Below are 11901 nucleotides of genomic sequence, written 5' to 3'. Positions count from 1 at the left end.
GGACCACAGACTGGTGACATTTCCTTACCCTCTATGTGGCCTTGTCCTGGCTCAAACCACTCCACCCCTGAGGCAAACCACCCTGCCCCTCTGCAGGCTTGAAGCAGCAGCTGCAGGCTGGTCAGGGCCACAGAGCAGGAGGGCAAGACCTCTGCCTAGGCCAGCTGGTCAGACCCTGAGCGCCCCACCCGGGAGAAAAGGGCACCTCACCCAGCAAGCTGTTTTCAGGCAAGGCCCCTCGTTAGCACCTAGCACCAGCTCCCAAGGAGTCTTGAGGCTTCTCTCCAGCTTCCTCGGGGGACTGCCTGTGCTCACTAAGGACTGTTAACCTGGACTTTTGCAAAAATAAATAAATAAAACAATAAATAGATCATAAAGGCTTAACTATAATAACAGCTTATTTTAACTGTATCAGAGAAGAACCAGATTTCATAGGCTATTCCAATAAGCCCACATTCTGGAGGCTTCTGCATCCCTCATCCACCTAGCCTAATCCAATCTAGCCATGGCCCTGAGAGATATCCTCCTGCCATCTCTCTCTGAAGCATGACTAATTGAAGCTTCCAGAGGTGAGATAGGGGTCGGCTTTTTGCATTTAATTCCCTACACATACTTAACTCTAAAGGGCTAGGCTGCCTCCCGGTGATAACTGTGAAAAAGTCGTACAGGGATTCTTCATTTGAATTAAGTAGTGGCACCTGCAGATCTGTGTGTGGATCTGTGCTAACAGACTGCAGAAACAAGCTTGCTTCCGAAGTTGAGTGTAGCTGATCATAGCTGCAGAAAGGCATTTTCAGCCTCAGGCAGAAGAAAGTGGGGCTCCTGGATGAGCACCCTGACAGCTCTGCAGCCTGAGTTCCCCGGCAGAGGGCGCTGTGCTGACCCACCTCTCTGCTCCCAGGAAGCCAGAGCTGTGAAGTGCCGTGACTCAGCACCAGCTCCCAGGATAACAATCACAATGACAAGCCATTATCTTTTCCATGCTTTGATCTTGTTCAAGAATGTTGACTAAACAGAGATTGGCAGAACAACACGCTGTTTCTGGATGTGAGCATTTTGATACAAGCCACCAGTTCAGCTGTCCTGTGGAATGTGAGGAGTCTCTTGTTTCCTGTAATGAGCATTCTCCTCTGAACTGCGGGGCTTTGACGGGAAAGCAAACTCCAGGGGGATTAATGGGAGCCAGCCTGGTGCTCAGAGGAGGAAATGACTGAACCCCGAGCGAGCGTCAGCCTCCCAGGGGGAGCACCCTGTGCCGGGACATCTGCTCCCTGTGGTTCTGGGCCTCTGCCACCACCCATCAAGAAGTCCCTCCTGCAGGGCCATGTGGTGAGTGTGGGGACCAGAGGGGACCAGTGGCCTGCTGCCAGGGCCTGGCAGGGTGTCCACAGACACTCCAGTGCTCTGCCCCACACAGGCCTAGTTCTGGAGCTCAGTCGTCAGGTAATTGGATTATTTGATCCATTTGCATATTGACAGACAAAGGCACAGAGGAGGGAGGAGACACATCGTCTAGATCAGAAAACGTGGGAAGGGCACTGCTTTCCCTTCGACTCTAGCCAATGCTTGGCCTCAAGGTCAGAGTAGGCAAGAACGTTCCCAGCTTTTGACTGGTTTAATTGGGGCGGGACTCAATGGTGTGGGGCTAAAATAAATCTGGCTCAGAGCACATCCTGCCCCTCCCTCAAGGCAGCTGGCTCCTCCTGAAGCTCCCACACCCCCTACAAAACCTCTTTCCGTGGAAAGCAGGCCTGCCGACTCTCCACCCCACTCTCCACCCGGGACCCGGACCCCCTGTCCCCAGGCAGGGCTGATGTCTCGGTGACTTGTCTGTTTCCACAGTTGGAGAACATTAAGGTCTGGGCTTACAGTGCTCTATCCAGTTGAGCTAAGCAATTCAGAGTGGCCTCTAATTTATGATCCTAAGCACCCAACACATTCACTACCCGATTTAGTAGCAGGTTTAAAACAAAACAAAACAAAAACAGCCCCTACCCAGTTTCCCCCAGCTGGGCTCCCGTGTTGGCTCCACCCACGCGCCTGCCAGGAGGGTAGCTGGAGTAGCACAGCCAGGCCCTTGATCCTCACTGTGATTTTTCATATGTAATCATTAACATCCAATTGAAAATTATCTGGAAAAAAAATTTTTAAAAGGAAAAATTTACCAAATCCAAGAGAAAAACACCTGCATTAGAAAAAGACCGGGTGGGCCCTAGTTCCCCCAGGCTGCCCCTGCCCACCTGGCCCAGGTGCCCTCTGCCCTGCCTCACCACTGGTTTTCTCTGGATGTCCCAGCTGTATGATCTTCTCATCCCCTGACCCTTTCTCACCTTCTCCTCTGCAATGCATGAGACACTCTAGAGTTCTTTCTTCACCTGGGCATTTTTCAAAGATGGGGCTGGGCACGGTGGCACACACTTGTAATCCCAGTGGCTCAGGAGGCTGAGGCAGGAGGATGGCAAGTTCAAAGCCAGCCTCAGCAACTGTGAGGTGCTAAGCAACTCAGTGAGACCCTGTCTCTAAATAAAATGCAAATTAGGGCTGGGGACAGGGATCAGTGGTCGAGTGCCCCTGAGTTCAATCCCCAGTACCCCCCCCAAAAAAAAAAAAAAACAGACCCCGGGAATTCCAGGGGTGGAAGCCAGGGGGGTAGTTCTTTAAGAAGGTGTGGGACTACATTCAAGTACCCAGTGAACAGATGGCAAATTGTACAGAGAATGATAGTAAGAGGACCGAGTATGAGATCTAGAAGTGAAAAAGGAGGGGTGGAAGACAGAACTCTACTCAGCACAACAGAGAAGGTGAGGAAGGGCCAGGAGATGAGAAGAGCACTCAGCCGAGACATGTGGAGCACAGCAGCAGTACAGCAGGGCACAGGGCACCTGGGCCAGGTGGGCAGGTGCACCAGGGCAGGGGGCACTGGGCCAGGTGGGCAGGTGCAGCCTGGGTGGCTCTAGGGCTGAAAAACCAGCCTCTACCTCAGAGCAAAGCCTGTCCAAGGAAGGGACATCACCTTTGTCCTTGGAAAGACCCACAGAGCACTCCTAGGCACATTCCCACCTGCTAAGTTGTTTATCTACAAGTAACAGGAGAGATCTGCTGCGCCAGGTGTCCCTGACTCAGTCAGGCTAGGTGACCCCCTAGCAGCCACCAATCAGCATGAGACAGGGAAATACCTGGGATGCCAGATGACCCTCCCAGTAGTTTATGGTGGTTGATAACGTGTTGGGAAACCATGTAGTTCAGCACGTACACCTCTTTTGGCTTAAACCAATCAGTTCAGACGAATCCCCCTCTTGTAGTAACCAATCACCCCTCCCCAACTTGTTCCTGCCAGGGAATGTGCTAATCATGTTTTAGAGTTGTTATTTGATTTTCCCGCAGTGTGTGATGATTTGCTAAGAGATGCTATGATGTATGTGGGGGTCCCTGCCTTCTCCAAAGAGTGTATAAAACTGCTGCAAACCCTGGGCTCGGGGCCTCTCAGCGTCACCAGTTGCTGTGTGTGCGTGTGGAGGACTGAGCTAGCTCGCAATAAACACCTCTTTGCTGCTTACATCGATCTTGGTCTCTGGTGGTCTTTTGGGGGTCCCGAATTCGACCATAACAGGGCCCAGAGGAGGAGGGGGGGTCATGGAGAAGACAAGACCGAGGGCCTCCCAGAGGCTGATGGCAGACGTCAAGCCAGGCTTTCAGGAGGCCTGAGAACACTCAGATGGGGGAGTGTCCAGAGCTCACACCTGGACAGAGAGAAAGATCTCAGGGCAGCCAGGGAGAATTCGAGAATGCGGAGAATGCGCTTAGGCAGCAGAAACACTGGGCCAGAGGGAGCAGGCGGGTGGGACAAGCCCTGACCGGGAGCACGGGCCAGAAGATGCCTGCCAAGCTGACACGCCCTCCCCACGCTCGGCCCTTCCCTCTGGTGGGGGCAACTCGTGGTCCAGGCCGGGAGGCGGCTGCCAGGTGGAGGTGGGGATGCAGAGCTGAAGGTCCCCACCATGCCCGCCTGCGTGTGACTGTTTCTCAAACCCACAGTGCCTCTGAAGCCAGGGCACTGGTCACCTGGAGCAGCTCGGGCACAGGTGCCATCAGGCAGAGGCCAGGTCCTCCGACCTCTGAAATCCGGGGAAACGGAAGCCTCGGGCATGCAGGGGCAGCTGCCGGCCTCTTGGGCTCTTCCAGTTTTCATGTGTGAGGCCCCACACATGGTGGCCGGCACAGAGAGCCTCTCCTGGTGGGGTGTGGGGTCTGTGGTTCCAGCGTGACCGCAGAGAACAGCTGCTCTTTCACTTCTGCCTTCCAGAGCTTGTGAGTTTCTTTACCTCCAACAGAAAGCAGAAGCCATCTGGGGAGGAGCTTGGGGACAGGAGATTTCAGATTAGCTAAGTCATCACAGAAGTCACCATGGAGGGAAAAATCACAGGGAGGAAGACCCGGGTGTGACCCCCTTGAGCCATCACAGTGACATAAAAGGTGACTTTTCTATCACTTCGCCAGTCGACGCTGCTCCGCTTGGGAGATCAGGCAAACCTTTCAGCTTGGTGAGAAGGCACTTCTACACGGGTGATGCCGTTGGGGTTCAGCCTGGCTGGTGGGGACCCAGAGGCCAACACAACAGCCCCCCAAACTTTCACTTTACACAGAAAAGCAGTCTGGGCAAAAGTCACCAGGGTGAAGGTCAAGCGTGAGGACTGGGAACAGGTTTGCAAAGGGCAGCCTCCTGGGGAGAAGGTGAAGGTCGGGCCCTGGGCGTGCTGCAGGGTCCTGCAGGTGGGCAGGAGGCACTGAGACAGCATCGAGTGACAAGTGGCGCGCTGAGGTGCTGGGCATTAGGAGGGCCTGGCACAGATGGGCAGAGCGCAAGGGTGGCCGGAGGACCGTCTTCCCAGGATGTGCATCTTGACCTGGAAAAACAACCTCAAGGAAAGCCAGCGGCTCCCTCTGGCCTGCCCGGCAGTGAGCCCTGAGCAAGCCGGGGGCAAATGGCCCAGCGTGGGCGAGGGAATTCACCAGGCCTGTTCTGCGGTGAAGACTCTCAGAGTGCCAGCTGTCCTCAGAGCCCATGGCCGTCCCCAGCCAGCCCCTGATGCACTCACCTCAGGCTGGCTCGGGCTTGGTGCCTTGGCAGAAGACCTCCTGCCTGTGCATGATTTGCCACCACCCAGGGGCCCAGAGTCTGGAGGCTGGGCCGGAGCAGGCCCACACCTCAGGCCATGAACTTGACAGCGAGACCTCTGCTCCTGTGTCCGCACTTCCCTGTGGCACCACAGGCATCACCGCTGCAGGCAGGACAGGAGGCTCTCGAAGGTGGCCCCACCAAAGCAGGTCCCAGGCCTGCGCCAAGCGTGGGACCCTGGCTGCTGGCTGACAGGCCACCCTGTCCCCTTCTCTTCCTGTTTTGCTTCCACCCACCCCAACCTTCGCCCTTTCCCATCCCAAATGAGGAGAAACCAGGAAAACAAGGCTGCTGGAGCCGAGCAGAAGACAGGACGCAGTACAGACGGCACTGCATCCCCAGGTGGAGACACGTCACCCCTGTGGCCTCAGCAGAACCACTGACCAAGCGCCTTCCTTCTGCTGGAACCAGCTGTCTCCCACCCACCGGTTAACCCACATGCCACGAATCCCAGGGGCAGCGTCAAGAGGGCCTGAGGTGCCCTGGGGGCTCTCCGGGACCCACCCACCCAGACCTGGCCCCTAGGTGGGCAGAGCTGCTGTCCTCATGTGAAGGAGCACCCAGAGACCCTGATGGGCTGCGTGACCACCAAGTACTGCTTTATTGTAGGTCCCCATGCACACAACGACCGTTGCTCCTGTTTATAAAATATATGCACTCCAAGGACACGAATCATGGTTAAGACACCTGGAGGTGCGATCTTTAGCTCAAACACACAATGGCGCTTCTGAACTTGAGCTCACTATGAACAGCCATCACCTCGCGCAAGGCTCCCGGCCTGCATCGTTTCACGAGGTGTCAGCAGATGACCCGAGGCAGGTGGAGACCCTCACCACCCGACACTGGCCGTCATTCCTGAAAGATGTCAGGCATGTCACTCAAAGTAACAGGCGTGAGTTTATTAGAAGGAAAGGAAAAGGGAAAGGGGCTCCATCAAGGGAGAGAGTGGGTCCTCTCAGGAAGGAGAGGGTAGCATGCCCCTCCTGCACTCCATTTTTTTAAAAATGTTTTTTTAGTTGTCAGTGGACCTTTATTTTATTTATTGATACGTGGTGCTGAGAATTGAACCCAGTGCCTCACACATGCCAGGCAAGTGCTCTGCCTCTGAGCCCCAGCCCCATCCCTGAACTCCGTGATTATTGGGGGTCCCAGGGAAGTTTCCAGGGAGTCCTGCCCAGGTCCACCTCTGGACTTTTGATTGACAGCAGGATGAGATCAGACTTTAGAGTCCCCATGGCCATGACAACTCTAAGTCACTGTGGCCCATGCTGACCAGTTCTAATTCTTACAGATTTTATGGTTAGGAGGAATTATCCTTATCTCCTTGGGTTCTGAGATCTGGTCTGTAATAAAAGGGTCAGAAAGTCTCTCTCCCTTCTGGGTAACTTAAGTTCTTATTAGCATTTCAGGCCTGCATTTCCCTGTTATAGGTTGAATTATGTCCTCCATAAGAAAGATACTCAGAGTCCCCACTCCTGTGCCTCAGAATGTGCTTTATTTACAAATAGGGCCCTCAGAGAGGTCAAGTTAAAATGAGGTCAATAAGCCTGGCTCAGTGGCCCGTGCCTGCAATCCCAGCTGCTGAGGCCTCTGAGGCAGGAGGATCGAATGTTCAAGGCCAGCCTGGGCAACTTAGACCTGACACAAAATACAAAATAAAAAGGGTGGGGTCTGGCTCAGTGGTAGAGCAACCCCTGGTTCAGTTCCCAGTAACCCCCTCCACCAGAAAAGGTCAGTGACGGTTCTCCAGAGGGTTTGGGTACAGGCTTGCAGAGCTAGAGCGCCACGTGAGCCACCCCTAGAGCCTCCAGAGGAAGCGTGGCCTGCCCATAGCTTGGTGGTGGACTTGTGGCCCCCAGAACTGGAGAGGAACTTGGTTGTCACCAGCTACCTGCCGCGGGGTACTTCCTTACCTATAGAGGCCTGTTGTGGGGGTGGACAGGACTCTGGCCTCAGCAGAGAAGCCAGGTTCTCATGCCAGTTCTGACTGACATGCAGCTCAGACATGCCATTTCTTTGAGGATATTTCCTTATTTTAAAAATGTATATGGGGGCTGGGGATGTGGCTCAAGCGGTAGTGTGCTCGCCTGGCATGTGCGGAGCGCTGGGTTCGATCCTCAGCACCACATAAAAATAAAATAAAGATGTTGTGTCCACAGAAAAGTAAAAAATAAATATTAAAAAATTCTCTCTCTCTCTCTTTAAAAAAAAAATGTGTATGGCCGGGTGTGGCTCCGTGGAAGAGCACTCGCCTTGTATGCTCTGGGCCCCAAGTTCCATCCTCAGCAGTGAAAAATCAACTCATGTGCATATCACGGGGCTTGGTAGCACACACCTGCAGTCAGCTACTTGAGGCAGGAGAATCATCTGAGCCCAGGAGTTTGAGAAGAGCCTGTGAGAACCATCTCCCTGTCCTCCCCAAATACAGATCAATATATAAATGTAGCATGTATATAATTGTGTGCATACATGTGTATATAAGTGTATCCACACAAACATACAGTGCAGATGCAGGCATGTTCATAGCTCAGACACAGAAGAGGGCCATGGATATACACAAATCATAGACACAGACACAGATTCAGACACTGGCACACTCACCTGGGGCCACGCAGCTGAAGAGCTTCCTCGTTTCTCTCTGGGAACTCTTGGAGGGTGGTGAGGGCACTGCCTGGACTCCAGCTCAGGATTGATCAGTGGGTGCTTGCCAGGCACTCGGGAGGCCCTGGGCCTTGGCACAGCTGGCCCGCAGTGCTGCTCCAACCTGCAGAGGAGACCCCTGCTGCAGCTCACCCCACGGGCCCCCTGGGGATGAACAGCCAGATGGTGGTGGCTTTCGGGACGTCCCCCTCCCTGGGGTTCTCTGCCCTCAGCGCTGGCCCATCTACAGAAGGCTGTCTTTAAGGCCTAACATTCAGCACTTGCTGACTGGGGACCGACTGGTCAGCCTTGGTGGTGAGTCCACGCCCTCTCTGGTTCCCCCCAGCCCGTGTGGCCCTGACCTGCGTGAATCAGCCTAGCCAACCCCCCTCTCCCAGGGCAGCCTCAATTCCAGTCGTCCACCTTCTATCGGTTTTCTGCATTTTGCCCATGATGATTCCAGTCTCTCACCAAAGTTTTTGTGGAGAAGCTAAATAAAAAGCCTGGACTTGGAATGGTAAGTGACAGTGCCGGTGGCCCCGGTTCCAGTCACTTGATTAACCTCTGAATCACTTGCATACAGGGTTTGGTCCACAGCAGAGCTTTCAAGTGGCTGGACATGGACTTACAAGGAATAGCTCAGCAGGAGGCAGAAAGGCACGGAGCTCTTACAGACCTCATCTGTTCTTCTTTTCAATTATTTTTAATTACGCATTTCAGTTAAAAACTTAATCACATCCCTATCAACCTCCTATGCACCCTTTTAGCATAAAGCACACAAAGACTGAGTCCAAGTCTTCTACAAAAATGGAGGGACTGGCTAGCGGCAGCCACACTCAAGGAGAGCTGACGGGGGTGGGCCGGGGTCTGGGCGCTTCACGGTTGACTACACTACCTGGAAGTCCCGGGAGGTGTGAGACAAAGAGGGCAAAGCTAGAACCGTCGCCACAGGCTCCACAGGCCAGTGACTGTCGGTTGGGGGGGCCTCTGGCCTTCTTACTAAGCCCATGGGGTCCAGGTCCACTTTGGCGGTCCCCGTCCAGTGAGCTCTGGAAGGAAAGGGGGCAGGGGAGACGCCGCATGCCAGCTTCGGTTATCTGCTTAGACACAAGGGCAACACCCTAGCAGAGCGTCCTAAAGCCACCATCCTCGTTGGCTCAGGATTCAGCATCTTTCTGGCTGGCTGCTCTGCAGCCCCTGCTCCAGGGCCTGGCACCGCAGGTGGGCTTCACCCGCACATGGGTGCCTCCACTGGGGGGCTGGAACAGCCAGGTTATCTCACAGGACACCTGGACTCCCACCGCATAGCTGCTGGGTCCCGTGGGGAGGCACCCCAGTGTGCAAGCCTTTGCCACACCCCTCCTGCATCACACCTGATAAGGTCCCGCTTGCCAAAGCCAGCGTCTAGCCGGGGTAGGAAGGGGCACAGGCATGAACACTTAGAGGGGGAGCAGCAGGGCCCACCCATGTGCAGTGACCCACACAGTTAGACCTGGAGTGCACCTTAGATGAGTTGTAAGTCCAGGCTACAGCACGACTGACCGTGTCCCCCAAACCTCACGTACTGAAATCCTCTTGGGGATGGCATCAGGAGGTAGGGGCTCTGGGAGTGCTGAGGTCTTGAGGGTGCAGCCTTGTGGTGGGATTAATGGTCTTATAAAGAGGCCTCGGGAGGGAGCTGCCCACCCACCGTGAGAGAACGCAGCCAGAAGGCACTGCCTGTGCACCAGGAAGCAGACCTTCACAGACTCCAAGGCTGCTGCTCCTTGATCTAGGACTTCCTTTCGGGGCCTGTCTGGTGCTTATAATCTACCCTCTGTGTCTTGGTACAGCAGCCTGGATTTCCAGGAGTCTTCACATGGAGAGCCAGGTCTCTCTGGGGCCCTGCCACCCCTTGACATGCAGCAGTGTGGTTCATACAGTTATCACCCTCTTCACAGGCAAAGCCCACCAATGCCCCTCGCATCTGGGGACACAGGCTGCTGCTGAGGGTCCCCTATTTCAGGAATCTTGAATAGAAGTAGGCCCCACTGTGCACTTAGGGGCCACCTCTGTGGGTCCTCAGAACCCCTCGTGCAGTCTGCTTTGGTGGTGACAGCTCGGGGGAAACAGAGCCCGCTGCCCCTTGCTGCAGGTGCTGTCTTTGTGGGTGGCTTCCTCAATTTCACCACCTCACCAGGGACAGATGGCATCAAGGCCCCAGGCCTCCTCCCCAGTCTTCCTCCAGCACGCAGGGCCATCACAGAAGAAGTGGCTGATGGTCCTGCTGCCACGAGATGAACTCTTGGGGGGAAATGTCTGTTCTCAGGTTTGGGATTTGGCTTAGAATAGGATGCACATAAAATGAGGTATGAGTCTTAACACTTTTCAAATAGCACAAATGTCATTCTTTCTTTTTTTCTTTTCACTGGGGACTGAACCCAGAGGCACTTAACCACTGGGCCACATCCCCAGCCCTTTTTATATTTTTTGTTTAGAGATAGGGTCTTCCTGAGTTGCTTACAGCCTTGCTAAGTTGCTGAGGCTGGCTTTGAACTCCTCATCTTCCTGCCTCAGCCTCCTGAGCTGCTTGAATTACAGGCATGTGCCACTGCGCGGGGCTACAAATATCATTCCTGATGTTTCCCACGTGCATACAGTGTCACCCAGCACCTCGTACATGCCAAGCCCTTGCTGTTGTTGAAGGCGTTGGTGATTTTGTTTCAGGACGTTTCTTTGGTCTTTGTTTTATTTTTCATTGATCTTTAACAGGGTTGATGGAACTGTTCGTTCTTCTGAAAATGTCTGTAAGTTTTAGCAGATTGTTTAACAGTGCACCCAGAGTTTGACTTGAGCAGGCATGGCCAGACCCGGGGGAAGCACATCAAGCCACGCAGGACACAGGCAAGGCCCCGTCAGCCTGGGGGCAGGAGCCAGGAGAGCTTTATTGTGGTTTCCGAGGGAAGAAGTGGGCGAGGCAAACCAGCTGACCAGGTCTGGACTGGTGAGTTTCAGCAGCAGGCCCAGGAGGTGGGAGCTCCATCTCACAGCCGGAAGAACCAGATTAGTCAGGGCGAGCCGGGCTCTGGGTAGGGCAGGGTGCACTTGCCATGTCTGGAGTTTGCCACCCCCTGGGAGGGTAGCCAGGCTCCTGATGCTGAAGCAGCCTGGGCACCAAGGAAGAGCACAGTCCTGCACAAAGAGCATAGCACTTCCAACCGAGAGTGGCTTCCCAGTGCAGAACTCCGTCACAAGGCCCCGGCTCTGCGTGGCCTGCGCAAAGGTGAAGGGAGCTGTTCCTATGAGACATGCACTAAAACTAACAATGATGAGCACGCCTAGGTGTCTTCTGTGAAACACTAACTACTGCAAATTCCGTATCTGTTTCTTGGTGTTATTTTAACACAGCACAAATTTCTGGGAAAAAAAAGAAAAGAAAAATAAACTGGGTGTGGACAAGAATCTTGCTCCTCTTTTCCTAGAAGTCAGCAGCTGATTGATTTCCAGGGTTGACACTCATCGGTGGAAAAGATGGTTGAATAAAACGAGAGGAGGCCAGCTGCTGCTTTCTACTAGGCTCCTGCACTGGCCCCAGCAGTGAGCAGTCCCTCGGGCTGAAGTCCCAGTCCCTCACCGTAAACTGGCTGTCATCCGGTGTTCAGAGAAATGGCGACAAAGAGAGATCACAGCCAGTTTCCACACAGGCCTGTCAGATCAGAGTGTGATGGGGGAGCTGGACAGTGAAGCCCCCTCTGCTTCCCCCTCACCAGGGGAGGCCACCCGGAGCCCCAGGCAGCTCCTGCCCTTTTCCCTTTTCTTTCTGCTGGGCCTCGGCTTGCCAGGCCGGCACCCGGCCTCTGAGCCGCGCCCCGGCCCCACGTGGGTGTTTTCCATTGCTGTCTCCCCTCCCTAACGACAAGGAAAGAACTTTGAAATCATCAACCTCCCTGCGTCTCTCCTTCTGCTTCCTTCCGCTCTTCCCTGTCCACCAGGGGAACTTCCAGTCCCGCTCACTGGAACACTCCTTCTGTTTTATGGGATGAAGAGTTGCCCACGTCTAGAATAGCAAACAAAGCCGTGACTGTGTCCTCTGACAGCATAAAAGG

General features: G+C 54.4%; 1 long non-coding RNA gene across 1 annotated transcript; it reads right to left on the bottom strand.

The window, feature by feature from the left end:
* Positions 1-1027: 1027 nt before the first annotated feature.
* LOC114082803 (uncharacterized) lies at positions 1028-9090 on the bottom strand. Its single transcript, XR_011706953.1, has 7 exons — positions 8712-9090; positions 7778-7940; positions 4063-4356; positions 3558-3740; positions 2331-2442; positions 1996-2132; positions 1028-1111 (listed from the first exon to the last, which is right to left on the bottom strand). It is a non-coding gene; the product is annotated as an uncharacterized lncRNA (long non-coding RNA).
* Positions 9091-11901: the final 2811 nt, after the last annotated feature.

The sequence above is a fragment of the Marmota flaviventris genome, chromosome 3, assembly GCF_047511675.1.
Source record: "Marmota flaviventris isolate mMarFla1 chromosome 3, mMarFla1.hap1, whole genome shotgun sequence".
NCBI lineage: Eukaryota > Metazoa > Chordata > Mammalia > Rodentia > Sciuridae > Marmota > Marmota flaviventris.
Note: the sequence above shows the minus strand (reverse complement) of the source record. Positions and strands in the feature narration are given on the sequence as shown.